The sequence below is a fragment of the Phocoena sinus genome, chromosome 1, assembly GCF_008692025.1.
Source record: "Phocoena sinus isolate mPhoSin1 chromosome 1, mPhoSin1.pri, whole genome shotgun sequence".
Classification (NCBI taxonomy): domain Eukaryota; kingdom Metazoa; phylum Chordata; class Mammalia; order Artiodactyla; family Phocoenidae; genus Phocoena; species Phocoena sinus.
The window spans coordinates 169,306,420-169,321,551 of NC_045763.1; the positions used below are offsets into that span (position 1 = coordinate 169,306,420).

General features: G+C 40.4%; 1 long non-coding RNA gene across 2 annotated transcripts in view; it reads left to right on the forward strand.

Moving 5' to 3' along the window:
- The window catches only part of LOC116763388, a 55,770-nt gene that overhangs the window by 21,767 nt on the left and 18,871 nt on the right, over positions 1–15,132 (forward strand). Inside the window, exon 3 of one of the 2 annotated variants that reach the window (XR_004352500.1) lies at positions 11,979–12,093. The exons of the other annotated variant lie outside the window; for it this stretch is intronic. This is a non-coding gene — a long non-coding RNA (uncharacterized LOC116763388). The remainder of the gene's footprint in view (positions 1–11,978; positions 12,094–15,132) is intronic. 2 annotated transcript variants of the gene reach the window in all.

Below are 15,132 nucleotides of genomic sequence, written 5' to 3' on the forward strand. Positions count from 1 at the left end.
GAAGTAAAGAGTTAGAAATTATAGTGATAAGCAATGAGTAATAAGCAAAGAGGTCTCCTGAATCAGAAAAAAAGATGGAACCAATTGAAATCAGATGGGTATCAACAAGAAGACCTGCTCTGCTGGTTCTTCCCCAGACCTTGAGTAGGGTCAAATAGAGCAGTGAAAAAGGTCAGAAAAAAGATGCCTGGCAAGATTATGAATACCATTCACATTCTACTTCCTAATATCTCTTGAATCTACCCAGTTCGGTCTATCCTACTGCCACTATCTTGGTCAAAACCTCCATTTTCCCTCCAGTGGACTTCTTGCCATGGCCTCCCAGTTGGTCTCCCTGCATGGATTCAGCAGGAAATGATTTCTTCATACTGTAAGTCAGGTCGCAGTGATCTCCTATACTTCCTTATGGGACCTGCAAGGCCCTCCAATGGCCCAGCAGCCCAGTGGTTCTCAATCTCAGAAGTTTTTCCCCCAGGGGGCCTTTGGCAGTATCTGGAGACATTTTTGGTCATCCCACTGGGGCATATTGTTGGCGTATAGTGATTGTTCTGCTAACCATCCACAAGGCACAGGACAGAACTCCACATCAAAGAATTTTCTGGCCCCAAATGTCAATATCGCGGAGGTTGCCAGCCCAGGCCTAGCCCCTGCCCACCCCTCATCTTGGACCACTCTCTTCCTGACCTGTGCTTCCGGCGTGGTGGATTTCTTTGTTTCACAAAATTTCCATCTCATCTCCCATTTTCAGTCCCTCGTGTATGTTATTTTCGCTGAAGGATATACTCCCTCCCCTACAACTCTACCCTCTCATTACCTAAACGTTATTTTGAGTCCCTTCCACAAGGAAACCTTGTCCAACATCCACCCAGTCTCTTATACACTAACAAGCACGTTTAGGGTCATTTCCAAACCTGGGTGGAGCTGATAATGAAATCCTCGGTATCGGCAGCTGGCCAGTGAGAGAGGACGTGATGGACATGGGTTTCGCAGGGCATGGAGCAGACATGGCCGAGTGCTGACCCTTCCCTGCTTAAGTTTTCTATTTGAAATGATTGTTAACTGACAGACATTTTACTGAAATAAATTCCAAGCACCATCTATGCTCCAGCGATTGTGTCAGGTAAAGAAGGGCGAGAAGAATACCAAGATGAACATAACATGCTCTCACATCGTGTATTGTTCAAAGTGCGTACCAATTGCGAAGAGCAGATGAGGCAGTGACTAATCTGATCTCTATTGGTGTTCATAATCATACAATAAATTTTCACTGAGTATCTACTAAACGCCAAGCATCGTGCAAGGTGCAGGGCATACTAAAGGCAAATAGCAAACCGTTTTTACTCTTAAGGTATTTCCTATCCAGTGGAAATAATAGCTAATTTTACTGGACTTCACAATTCCTTCACATGTATTGTATCTCATTCCTTCCCTCACACTTTCCGCATGAATCTGATGTTATAATTATGCCAAATTAACAGAGGAGGAAGCTGAGCTTTGGAGAAGACAGTTAAATAGAATGAAATATTTTGAGTGAAGGGCCCACGTCTGCCTTATTTATTGTTGTAACTCCAGTGGCCAGCTCAGAGTGGGTGGTCATTATGTATTTGTTGAATGAATGAGTAAACTTCCTTGCCAAAGGTCACAGCTTAGTAAGTGATGCACTAGGATTCCCTGCCTTCCAAATTCATACTCATTCTTCCACATCAGATCCTTGAAACGGTTTCATGTCTGCCTTTAATTAATGTCCGTTTGTCTACTAGGTGTTTAATCCATGAGGTATAAGAAGGAGACATAGGGCTTCCCTGGTGGCGCAGTGGTTGAGAGTCCGCCTGCCGATGCAGGGGACACGGGTTCGTGCCCCGGTCTGGGAAGATCCCACATGCCGCGGAGCGGCTGGGCCCGTGAGCCATGGCCGCTGAGCCTGCGCGTCCGGAGCCTGTCCTCCGCAACGGGAGAGGCCACAACAGTGAGAGGCCCGCGTAACGCATAAAAAAAAAAAAAAAAAAAAAAAAAAAAAAAAAAAAAAGAAGGAGACATGTAAGAGGAAAGGGGAAAGAGACATGAAGGCAAAGCAAAAGGGATGCTCATGGTTCATTGTTTCTCTCTCTCCCTTCAGCTAGTTAGAAGCCCCTGGAATAACAGGCTAGTGCTTTAATGAATCCCTTTGACCCCCCCTGTTAATGGCAAAGAGTATTCAATTTTACACAGAAGTTATAACAGAGGAAAACTTCCACAGCAGATGCAGTCCTTTAAAATTATGTTTCATTTTCACAACTATAGACATAAATTTAAGTAAATGAGATCTCTCCTGTTAGTTGTGAAGGTTTTGATGGTTTGATAAATCCCGTGATACGCCTTGGGTGTTAACTATAGTTGACTTTTGGAAGTTCGGTCAGGAAAGTTAGTGAAGGGGAAATTATACAACAAGGTGGGTTTTTTTCCCCTTAAATTGTTGAATACATGTTCTTTTGGAAACAAAAACACTAATTCAAAAAGATATATGCACCCCAATGTTCATAGCAGCGTTATTTACAATTGCCAAGATATGGAAGCAACCTAAGTGTCCATTATTAGATGAATGGATAAAGAAGATGTGGTACATACACACGCGCACACACACACACACACACACACACACACACACAAACACACACACACAATGGAATATTACTCAGCCATAAAACACACCCTTTTGCCATTTACAGCAGCATGGATGGACTTGGAGGGCATTATACTAACTGAAGTAAGTCAGACAGAGAAAGACAAATACTGTATGATATCACTTATATATGGAATCTAAAAAATACAACAAACTAGTGAATAAAACAAGAAAGAAGCAGACTCGCAGATATAAAGAACAAACTAGTGGTTACCAGTTGGGGGGCGGGCAGTGGATTGGGGAGTATAAACTACTGGGTATAAGATAGGCCGCAGGATGTATTGTACAACATGGGGAATATAACCATATAAGTGTGATACTTGGTAAACTTTTAGAAGGTGAAAGGGAGCTAGGCCCAAGCCATGACGGTTTTTAGAGGAAAATATGGAAGAAGAGAGCTGAGGACCTTTTTTTTTTTTTTTTTTAAATTTGAGGATGTAAGGAGGAATTATTAGAAGTTCAAAATCAATTCTGAGGAACTAGAGCATAATCAAGGCTGGCTACTGACATCATTGACCAAGAGGCGGGTCCAATTTGAGAGAGGACATCAAGACTTCTGCATGGTGATTCTCTGCATTCCATGTAATCAGTGCCAGTCAGTCTGAGAGTCTGTTCAGGAGACTATGAGAGATACCAGAACAGGTTCTGGTTCAGGGACTGCTAGGAGAAAATGGGAAGAGGAAGTAGGTCAAGTTCCTATCCACCTCTGTATGAGTCTCCTAGGGCTGCCACAAAGTACCACATACCAGTTGGCTTAAAATAGCAGAAATGTATCCTTTCATCATACTGGAGACTAGAAATTTGAGGTTTTAGCAGGGTTGGTTCCTTCTGTATACTCTGAGGCAGACAGATGTTCCATGCCCCTCTCCTAGCTTCTGGTGGTTGCCCGCCATCCTTGGAGTTCCCTGGCTTGAATATACATCACTCCAGTCTCTGCCTGCATCATTGTATGTCATTCTCTCTCTGTCTATGAATCTCTCTCTCTTTATAAGGACAGCAGTTATTAGATTTAGGGTGCACTCTAATACAGTACAACCTCATCTTAACTCGATCGCATCTGCCAAATAAGCTCACATTACAGGGACCAAAGATCAGGACTTCAGCGTATCTTTCTGGGGAAGACAGTGAAACTCACGGCAACCTCCTTCCCTCTCTTTTCTTTTCTTTTTTTTTTTTTTAAAGAAGATGTTGGGGGTAGGAGTTTATTAATTAATTAATTAATTTTTGCTGTGTTGGGTCTTCGTTTCTGTGCGAGGGCTTTCTCCAGTTGTGACAAGCGGGGGCCACTCACCATCGCGGCCTCTCTCGTCGCGGAGCACAGGCTCCAGATGCACAGGCTCAGCAGTTGTGGCTCACGGGCCCAGTTGCTCCGCGGCATGTGGGATCCTCCCAGACCAGAGCTCGAACCCGTGTCCCCTGCATTAGCAGGCAGATTCTCAACCACTGCGCCACCAGGGAATCCCCCTCCTTCCCTCTCTTATGCTAGGGTGTCTCCCACTTGTCTTCACCCAGCTGCCACTCATTCCTGATATGTCACAACCCTAGCTGTCACAAGACTTGAGCATCTGTTTGAGCTGTCTCTCACATAGTAGACCCTGTCTGGATCAGTGTTCTCCTGCAGCAGGCTGGATTTGTGATTTGGACTGCTGGCCCTTTCTTTGCTCTGGAGGTGGGAGTGGGTGGGGTGAGGGGATGGGGGGAGCAGTGTCACACTTGTCTCATCGTTCCCAGCTCCCTCCCAGGTAGCATTGATTGCATCCGGGCATCTGGGCTGTGTCTGTCATCAGCAGTGAGGCTTCAGCTTGTCTCTGAACAATGAGTTTGCCATTTATGAAGAGTTTGCAGTCGTTTTGCATCCTCCTTTTCATGTCTTTCTTTGTTCTCTGTTACACTCAAATTCTGACAAAAGAAAGGACAAAAATAGGGACTCACAACTAAACACCGATACAGTTATGTGTGAAATCTTTGTTGCAATTTCCCGTATAAAACATTTTTCTCTCTCAGTAATACTTTGCAGTACCATGAGATTCTGAAGGGAGGGAGAAATGTTTTGCTGTTGATTGCTATATAACTTGGAAGCTATCACTATTCTTTAGAGTACAGAGGTGACAATCTCTGACATTAATGCACAGTTCCAAGAGGGACTGTATACTGGGATTCATATTTTCAATATAATTGAAGGAGGGGATCCTACCGTAATAGAAGCTGTAGATATCAGTAACTATACAAGTCCCACAAATCCAATGCTCTTTTAAATTAATTTAATTTAATAAAGCCATAATTTCCAGTTTCCTATGTAATCTGAACTTAATTTTTTTAGAATAATAAAGTCCAGAGCTTGAAGAAAAAAAAATTTTTTTTGCTGAGATGGGAATAGTAAGAACTAAAAGAGAAGAAAATTATGCCTTCCAAACGCTATCTCAATAGCAAGAAGCAGATAAAAGGCTTTCTGTTTTGCTAGCATCTTCTTATTGTTACTACAGCTAAAATTTTTTTTTTTTTTTTTTTTTTTTTTTGCGGTAGGCGGGCCTCTCACTGTTGTGGCCTCTCCCGCTGCGGAGCACAGGCTCCGGATGCGCAGGCTCAGCGGTCATGGCTCTCGGGGCCAGCCGCTCCGCGGCATGTGGGATCTTCCCAGACCGGGGCACGAACCCGCATCTTCTGCATCGGCAGGCGGACTCTCAACCACTGCGCCACCAGGGAAGCCCTACAGCTAAAATATTTTTAAAGAGAGGGTTATTGATACGAAAAATTTTTGAACACCAAATAAATTTCTAGTCATCACAAAGGCTTTTCTTTAACTGTCTTTTCTAAAATAGAAATGTTTAAAGGCAACAACAACAACAGGAAAATCACCTTAAAATGGACATGGAAAGCATCAGACTCCATAAAAATATTCCCATCTTGCCTGCTTCCTTATTTGTATTGTGTTACATTTCCTGCAAAACGATCTTGTTATTGTTTCAGTGTACAGAAATGCAAATTTATTTGCCTGACCAAGTGCAGATACTAAGCCATTGAGGAGAAAGATGGGGTTGTTTCCAAATTAAGGACTTAACAGTTTTCTGTCCCTGAAGACCCTCCCAGGATGCCATGAAATGCACAGCCACGTCTGAAATCTGAAAAAGTGTCCTGTGACCCTGTGGTCAGTTCTGCTATGGAAAGAGGTCTTTCCTCCCTCTCTTGGGGGAGGCCATTGCCGGCCTCACTCTCGAATTCTTTATTTGCACATGCTAGCCTTTTTATTGCAAATAGGGCTCTAAATCTTACTTTGGAAATGGATCTTACACCGTGTGCAGGTGGCTGCGTGGTAGAAGCTATCAATAATGTTAGTTATGAAAACCTGATCATAAGTGTTTTTAGTCCATTAGCCATTTCACTTTATTTATGTCCCCTTTCAGGCAGGATTTGAAGGCAATATTCAAAAGATGAAGTTTGGATGAAGAGCAACACAAGAGGATATAAAACACTGTCACATCTTTTCATGCTAGAAAATATTTCTTCCTTATATTATTATTTTTTTTAAACAGCTCCTAAAAATAAGTAACCTCTGGGGGAATGAGGAAGGCAGGAAGAGGAACTGGGCCAAGCACAGATATATTTAACACCTATTTAACCATCTATCTATCTATCCATCCATCTCTCCCTTTTCTATCATTACATTTAATTACCTTTAACGCACATTACCAAATTTTAAAAATTACTTATCACACCCCCAATGTACCTACAGGCAAATTGGACCCATTTTGCTTCATTTCAGCTCCTAACAGAAATTCAGCTCATGATTTATGAATAAAGTCCTATTTGCTCTTATGTGCTGCTTTATTTTCCAAAGAGCCTGCAGTCTAAACAGTTACACCTGCAAGGAGAGAATGTTTCTGTGCCTTTTCCTGGCGGACAGTGGCCACCAACTGTTGAGATTGCTGGTGTGTGGTTACCAGTTTAATGCATCCCCGAAGCCACTGCCTGATCCTCCCGCAGAGAGAAGCACATGCAAACGTCAGCCCACGGACCTCGCTCCAAGCTTCACCCCAGCGTAGGTAACACGGCCTTAGCGATCACTTCCAGAGATTCGCTCCCATTTCACAAAAAAATGCCCAAGGAGAGCAGGAGAAGAAACCAGACTGGCGAGGAAAAGGGTGTCTTGAATCATCTAACTTCCTGTTATATTAAAACGCATCATGAGGGCTTCCCTGGTGGCGCAGTGGTTGAGAGTCCGCCTGCCGATGCAGGAGACACGGGTTCGTGCCCCGGTCCGGGAAGATTCCACATGCTGCGGAGCGGCTGGGCCCGTGAGCCATGGCCGCTGAGCCTGCGCGTCCGGAGCCTGTGCTCCGCAACAGGAGAGGCCACAACAGTGAGAAGCACGAGTACCGCATAAAAAACAAAAACAAAAACAAAAAACCGCATCATGTTATAAAAGCAAAGGAGAATGCATTTTTTTCCCAGGAAGTTAATAGGCATTTGGGGGTCTTTTAAGAAAAGAATCAAATGTTTAGTCTAACGTCCCAAACCAGTAAAAGAGGTGTTGTAACTCATTGTTGGGCCCCATGCTTCATTTGAGCTCTGCACACTTAATGGTGAGTCCCTGACTCTCATGTTAATTTTCATGAATGACGATGCGTAAGTGATGTTTTAAATCCCCGTGCAGACCCAAATGAAGGTGAACCCTAGCAACCTGAGTTACCTAGTCCTTCTCTGTGGACTCATTCCTAATTGAATGTTAAGATCAAAGTTTAAGTTTATAAGAAAGAAAAAACAAGTGCAGATAAATAGTTATTATCTGACATCCTTATGAAAATTCATGACCTGCCGTTTTATCAGAGACCTTCTAAGAATTCTAATTGTGAAGTCTGCGGAGCTATTAAATGGCTAGTACACTTCAGTCTCTCGATAAGAAGTGAGTTAAATAATTGTCCTGTTTAACTTGTGCTTGTTAACCTTTAAGGTCAACTAGTTTGAACATACATTTAATGAAATCCTGGAGCCAGAATTTATGATACCGCTGCTGAATGTTAAATTGGACAATTTACATAAGCAGGACATTAACCTTCTGAGCACTAAATAGCATTTTAGCACTTAGCCACTGGGGGCAATAAGAAACATGTTCTATATATTTGTGATAAGCTTGCCTGGAAACTCTCATGATGACCAATTGGCCTACCAAGTTTAGCAGCATAATTAAATGAATGGACTCAGCCTAAGTAAATGATCAGTGCTGTGTACAGTATATCATTATAGTCCAAAGGAAGAAAAAAAGATATGAATAATTTAATAATACATTACTAATTTATCAATGCTAAGTGACTTCGAGGTGGCTCTTTGCAGTTCATTGTTTTCAATTCGATATTTGATTGACTGCTCATGTGATTCAAACTGAATGTATTTCATTTCTTACCAGAAATATATAGAAGCAGTAGATTTGATTTGATTTTTTTTGAGCTGAGATGTGTGGGGTTTTCTGCTTTGGTGAGATTACAAAATACCTACTACTGTGCACTGATTAGCAGGTAAACTAGGCATTTGTCACAATCAGATGTGTGTAGTCCCTACTCCTTGGTAGCCTTCCTGAGGGGAGGGCACTAACCCCCCCCCCCCCGCTTGCAACACAGCAGCAATTATCATCATGGTTTGGAAGGGTCAAGCACCAAGGAAAGCAATTTGCGCTTCACCCAGGAATGTTCCTGCTGATTGTGGACAGTCAATCCACTGGGCTGGCTCTCCAGGAGTTGCTTTCTGTAAACTCAGTCTAATACTCGGGCGTCCTGCTGGCCAAGCGTGTATTTGGGGAAACAGTACGTTACCCTGCGGTCAGCTGGGGCCCCTGCCCCTTGGACTTCTAGGGTAAACCTGGATCCCGATCCATGTCTCTGACAGTCCAAGACTCTTGCTTATATTTCTGAGAGGTCCTGGGTTTTTACTTCCTGTGCCTCTCTCTCTTAACCTCACTCTCATTCTCCCTGTCTCTATTGTCTTGAGAGACCCTGTGTGTGTTGTCCTCAGCTTTTTAAGTAGCTTCCTCTAGACACTACTCATGTCCGCCATTCTGTGATTCTAATGACAAGCAGTCTGGTGAGGCCACGTTGCTGAGCGCCCTGTCTTTCGCTGGTCTCAACCTTTATCCCTTCCTCTCTCCTTTTCACCTTCTTCTTTAAAGGAACAAAATTGTTTCTCTCCATATTGCCGAGGTCCCTCTTAGGTTTACCTTCTACCCCAAAGAAACAACCATTTCTGCAAACAAACATTTTCCCCTTTCTAAAGGAGAAATCATAAATATTTTCACGTCTAGTTGCAAAAGAATGGGAATATAGTACAAAGTGAAGCGAATATTTGGCAAATATCTGGTTGATCTGCTTGACGTGGCAAGTCAGGCTAGACGTGGCAAGTCCTCCCTTTCTGAAGACATGGCTTCCTAATCTGAGCCACAGCCTGCTTCGGCAACAGCAAACAATAATAATTCCTGGCATTTTTACACTTCAGAGAATGCTCTGCTGTATATGATCTCATCTCATCCTTGAGAATCTGAGAGGCTGTTATACCAATTTCCCATACATGAAATTGTAGCTAAAAGATTTAAGTCCCTTACACAAACCCTGCCCTGCTAGTTGGTGACAGAACCAAATTAAAATTTTTTTTGTCTGTTTCCAAGTCCAGTGCTTCTAGGTTGGTATGACCCATGTGTTCCAGTCATTGTTCAGATCCACAAACATAGATTGCACACCTGTTATTATTTATTAATGTTAAAATACTTCTAAGTAATTTATGTACATGATAAAAGATAGAACAATACAAATAATTATGTAGTAAAAAGTAGACTTTCTCTTTTCTCTGAATCACAGTTAACCCTCTCCAGAGACGATACCAGGATCTTGTAGATCTTTCCAGTGATATTCTATTTTGCATGAATTTGTATGTCTGTCTTTTAAGACCTGTTTCGTAACTTACTGGTCATACTAGTCAGAGCCTTGATTTTTCATGTAACAGTATGTCTTGGTGACTGATCTGTATTAGCACACATTAATCTATTTAATTTCTTTTAAGGTTGCACAGTACTCTATTGTATGTGTTTGTCACAATTTATTTATTCTTCTGGTTCCAGCTAAATTTTGTGTCTTTTCCTATTACACACAATTTTAAAATCTTTGTAATACATTTTTATGTTTGAATTCAAGTATATCTGGAAGATTAATTTCTTATTTGAAAAGAATCATTTCTGATACTATTCCTGGCCATGCACAGGTTACTCAGCTTGGCGCCAAACTACCCCATTACAGAAAGCAGGCTTTCCTATTAATGTGTGTTCTATTTTGCTCTCAGTTGATTTAACTTCATTCCATCTTTCTAAAGTAAGCTATCTCTGGGTTTGAGAACCAGAATTAGGAATATAGCAGAACATTAGGAAGTTAATTGAGACAGAGTATCTGGCCAAGGTAGAGTCAAGTGGACATAGTAAAGGGTTTAGACTCTGAAATAATACAGACCTGTGTTCAAGTGGTAGCTCGACTCATTACTAGCTGTATAATGTGGGCAAGTTACCTAGGCTCTAAGTCTGTTTTTTGCATTCTTCTCTATGTGGCTAATAATAGCACCGACATTCATATAACTGTAGCAGTATGAAATTGCATAATACTTGTAAACGCACAGTTTCTGGCTCACAGTAAGCAGTCAAAAAATCTTAACTATTGTGGGCTATTAATATTGTTTAAACTTAATTGTTTAAACTTAATTAATATTGTTTAAATAATTGACTAGATAGCTGAGTCAATCCCAGACAAAATTTGATTGTTCATTTTTAATTTAGAACTGTTTACATCAAGCTATTACTTGGTCAGAATAACAGCCAGACAATTCTTTTGACCTAACATTGTTTAGAACTGTCTTATAAGTAGATATGGTCCAAGCTTTAGCAACTACTATATACACACTGTTGGATGAGAAAAGTATTACTGTTCAGATAAGTGTTTTCAACTGAGACCTTATACTAAAATATTTTATAGGCATGATGTCTTATTTCTCTTCTCTGTTGCTAGTTTGCTTTTATTATTAATTTTATATTGTTCTGTAATGTGAAAGGACTCAAGTATGGGATTAACAGACACATACCAACGTATATAAAATAGATTAACAGCAAGGATTTACTGTATAGCAAAGGAACAATATTAAATATCTTGTGATAATCTATAATGGAAAAGAATAGAAAAAAGAATATATATATGTGTGTTTGTATATGTGTGTGTGTGTGTATAGAACTGAATCACTTTGCTGTACCCCGAAACTAACACAATATTGGAAATCAACTATACTTCAACTAAAAACAAGTAGAATTCAACGGAAAGCAGTTTAGCTATATAAACCAAATATTACATGTGCATATTTTTGAACCCAGCAATTCTACTTCTAGAAATTTATGTAACAGAGATATTTGGAAAAATCTACAAATACTGTTCCTCATATTTTTGTTCTATTGCTTCTACTAATAAAAAAGTAATAGAGTAAGAAAAAAAAAAAGAACTCAGAAAGAATGCTTGGCCTTCACTACTTTGGAAACTGCCAGGTCCATGTTTTTTATATAGTTAGAGAAAAGTAAAGGAAAGATAGAATCAAGTTGCTGGTCATCCAGATGCCTAGCCTGACTGTGGAAAGATGGAATCCTTCCTCTCGAATCCCCTATGAGGATCACTCTGATCAAAAACCTGCCAAGATATTTAATTCCCACTTGGACTGTACGAGCCCTGCTCAAACTCTGCAAGTTCGCCTTTAGACATTCCATGACATTTCAGTGCAGTGAAAATGAAGTACTTGGATTTGAAGTCAGAGGACCTGAGTTTGTGTCTTATTTGGCTGCTTTTGCAGCCTGAATGGGCAGTTGCTGAAGTCAGCTTCTTTGTCAAGTTTTATAAAACTACTGACCCTACCTACCTCACAGGAGCAAATGAGGTGATGGAAGTTTCTGTGAATAACAGAACATGGGGAACATTTTAGCAATTATTGTTATTATGATTATCATTGAGACTGGAAATAATGTCAAAGAGTCAGAGATAGTGTCTGAGGCCAGCAAAAGGAGTCATTTCTGGATAGCTGGCCCTTTTGTAATACTTTCCATTCTGTTCAGCATACCCTTCATCAGTATTTTCAGACCTCCTAGAGCTTTTCTGTTGGCAGAACTTCTGTCTTACTCCAAGGTCCAGCTTGACATTTCTATGTATGTGTGTGTGTGGACAATATTGCTGAATGGTTTTCTCACCTTTGTTACCCCTCAGGTAGTATACTTTGAGTTGACACAGCGGAAACTATGAAAAGTCGGTTTCTTGTCTTTTAGATCTTTCCATCATCTCCCTCCTAGCCTGTCTCCCAAGGGCCTCCAACAAATCACCGTGTGTTCTGGAAATGCAAAACCACTGGAATAATCGCCATATCAAGATGAAATGAGAAAGGTAACTTGCTGCAGAGAAACCCTATATACTTTATTCTCTCAAAACTAAACAGATGTGGTTTATGGATTAGCTGATAGTTTGGGTTAGTTAAACCGACAATCCTCTCTTATGTGTTTGATACTCAAGAGTTAAAGGTGTCACTGATTCTTTTTTTCTCCTAATTCTTCTAAAATGCTCAGTGGTTTCGAGGAATTTCTGGCCAACAGATGTAGTAAGAAAGTATTTCCATCTTTGCTTCTGCCTCTCCTTTGTGGCACACCTTCCCTTGAGAATATATCAATACATTAACATTTTTTGGATGATTAGGTATGGAGAATAACTATTTTTTTTACTATATTATATTTTGTTTTTAAAATTTTCATTGAAATATAGTTGATTTACAATGTTGTGTTAGTTTCAGGTGTACAGCAAAGTGATTCAGTTATACATATACCTATATACCTATTCTTTTTTAGATTCTTTTCCATTATAGGTTATTACAAGATATTTAGTATGGTTCCCTGTGCTGTATAGTAAGTAGGTCCTTGTCGGTTATCAATTTTATGTACAGTAGTGTGTATATTTTAATCCCAAATTCCTAATTTATCCCCCCCACCCTTTCCCCTTTGGTAACCATAAGTTTGTGTTCTATGTCTGTGAGTCTAGGGAAACAGGTAGACTTTGGTACCTAAATATCTATTTTGGAATCTGTAGCGCCCCCTAATGGTTGCCATGTTTATCCACTTAGAGTCGGCTTTTTCTCTTCAAACATACTACTTGCCAGACACTAGAAGACCAGTAGTTTGGGGACATTTTTCAAAGGATGCAAATGATTTTATGGCCTTCTTATTGGCGAGTATAATTTTAGCTAGAGCATCTTTTCAATAAACATTTGATGCCTTCATAAGCATATTTCCTCGTCTCCTATTTACTGTTCTTCCATGTTTCCTATACTTTCTTTCTTTTCTTGGCTTGGAATAAATTATTTATTTGAGCACCTTACACTATTCCCAATCAACATCTGGCTAGAAATCTATACAGACAGATTTTTTCATCTGTAAAGACAAACTCAAAGAATTTGGAAATGAAAATGTTGGTGTAGCCATCTGAAAAGCTTTGAAACATTCTTTCAACTTTAGGGCAACCATCCCCCACTTTGCAAGGAACATGCTTCCTGTTAACTGGAAGGAAAAGAAATTTCTCTGATATATTTTCCACTCAGCCCTCTTCTAGGTAATTCCCTTCATTGCTTTGGTAAGTCAATCACACTAACAGGTACCAGTGATTCTGTGCCTGCCTTGGGCTAAATGGAACAGGTGAAAAAACCCTTTCAGGTTGTCAGGTATTAATGTAAAATACCCCTAGACCTCACTGCTTATTCATCTTCATCTAGTTGACTAATGCTTTTCCCATGTTGTTACATGTTGGTAAATTAAAGAAACCTTCCAGACGGTTCTGTCAACAGTTTACTGAAATGTACCTCATTAGCGAAGTTGAGCTGTCACATGAGTGTAATTTAATCCTATTGAATTATCACTCAAAAATGCCTAAGTGCTCGGTTTTTGTACACCAGATAGAACGCTTGCTACTAACACTGTCACGTTTCCAGTTGATGAGAGAGGAAACAAGCAAAAAATATGCAGCATCTCCTCTGTCCCCCTGCCCCTCCTTCGCCAGTATAGTGATACTAATGTCAACTCCTGAGCAGAATATTACGTTTCACTGTAGATCAGAAACATCCCCATGGATCATCTTCTTTTCAAATCTAGAAAGTAACGCTTGCATGCTGACTGCTACCTCCTTTATTTCCTTGTCCACTAACAAAAGGACTCATTGATACAGAGGCTAATCTGAAGGAGTTCAGTTTTCAGAGTCTATGTACAGCATTTCTTTAACGTTAGGGGAGCTTTTTATTGTAAGACATTATTTGTGGCCGGATGAAGGCAGTATCATGTTTCATCGATGGCAAAACAGCACATGAAATTAATTACTTTGCCTTAGTTGTATCTTTATTGTGATTATTACATTATTCCGAGGTGAACTGTGTCAAGGGAAGGATAAGAACTGATTATAAGAGTTTGGGGTTTGGGGGAGTTTGGGGTTAGTAGATGCAAACTATTACATTTAGAATGGATAAAAAACAATGTCCTACTGTAGAGCACAGGGAACTATATCCAATCTCCTGGGATAAACCATAATGGACAAGAATATAAAATAAGAATGTATATATGTGTATAATTGAGTCACTGCTGTACAGCAGAAATTAGCACAACATTGTAAATCAACTATACTTCAATAATAAAAAAAAAGAACTGATTATAAGAAACCATGCAGGGTTAACATTTTGTGACGCTCTCCTTTGCAGAACACATTTGTAACTGTTTCCTTGGTTATTCAGGTCGTTGTCACAGTGTGGTCAAGGTGTGAGTTTTTCATTGTTGTGATTTGCCTAGTTGATCAGCCTAACCTGTAGAAATTGAGGACAGTCTCTTTAATAGATAAAGACGAACAGCCAAGACATATATAAGCAGGTCTAAATAAATTAGCCTGACATATCACACATATCCTGATGAGGTATCTGTCATAATCAAAAATGCTTCCTATGGGACGTGTCCTGTACTCTGCATCTTACATGGATTAGTTTTTTCATTTCTCTTAACAACGCTCAGTGTTTGGCTTTATTCTGATCACCATCTTATAGTTAAAGAAGAGGCAACTTATTGAAGTAGAAGCTAAGGTTATCCAGCTCACAAATGGCAGAACGAAAATGTGAACTCCAAACCCACGCACTTAGCATCTAGGCAGCATTGCAGTAGCAGCTATGAAAGCACAGAGTCAGAGCCTGATCATAAGTTCTGGATGCTCTAACTTGTCACGATGGTTCTCCAAAAGAATGTAGTTCTGTTGCTTGCATTTGGCCTCCTGGTTCTGGGAAAGAGAAGCTGCAGAGTTCTGCAGTTGTTTTCCTATTCTGTCAGAGCAGATTAGCTATGGCCCTAGAGTGGGACTTTTGTGCACTGTGATGCAGGTCACAGGACAATGAAACAAGACCCTGTAGCT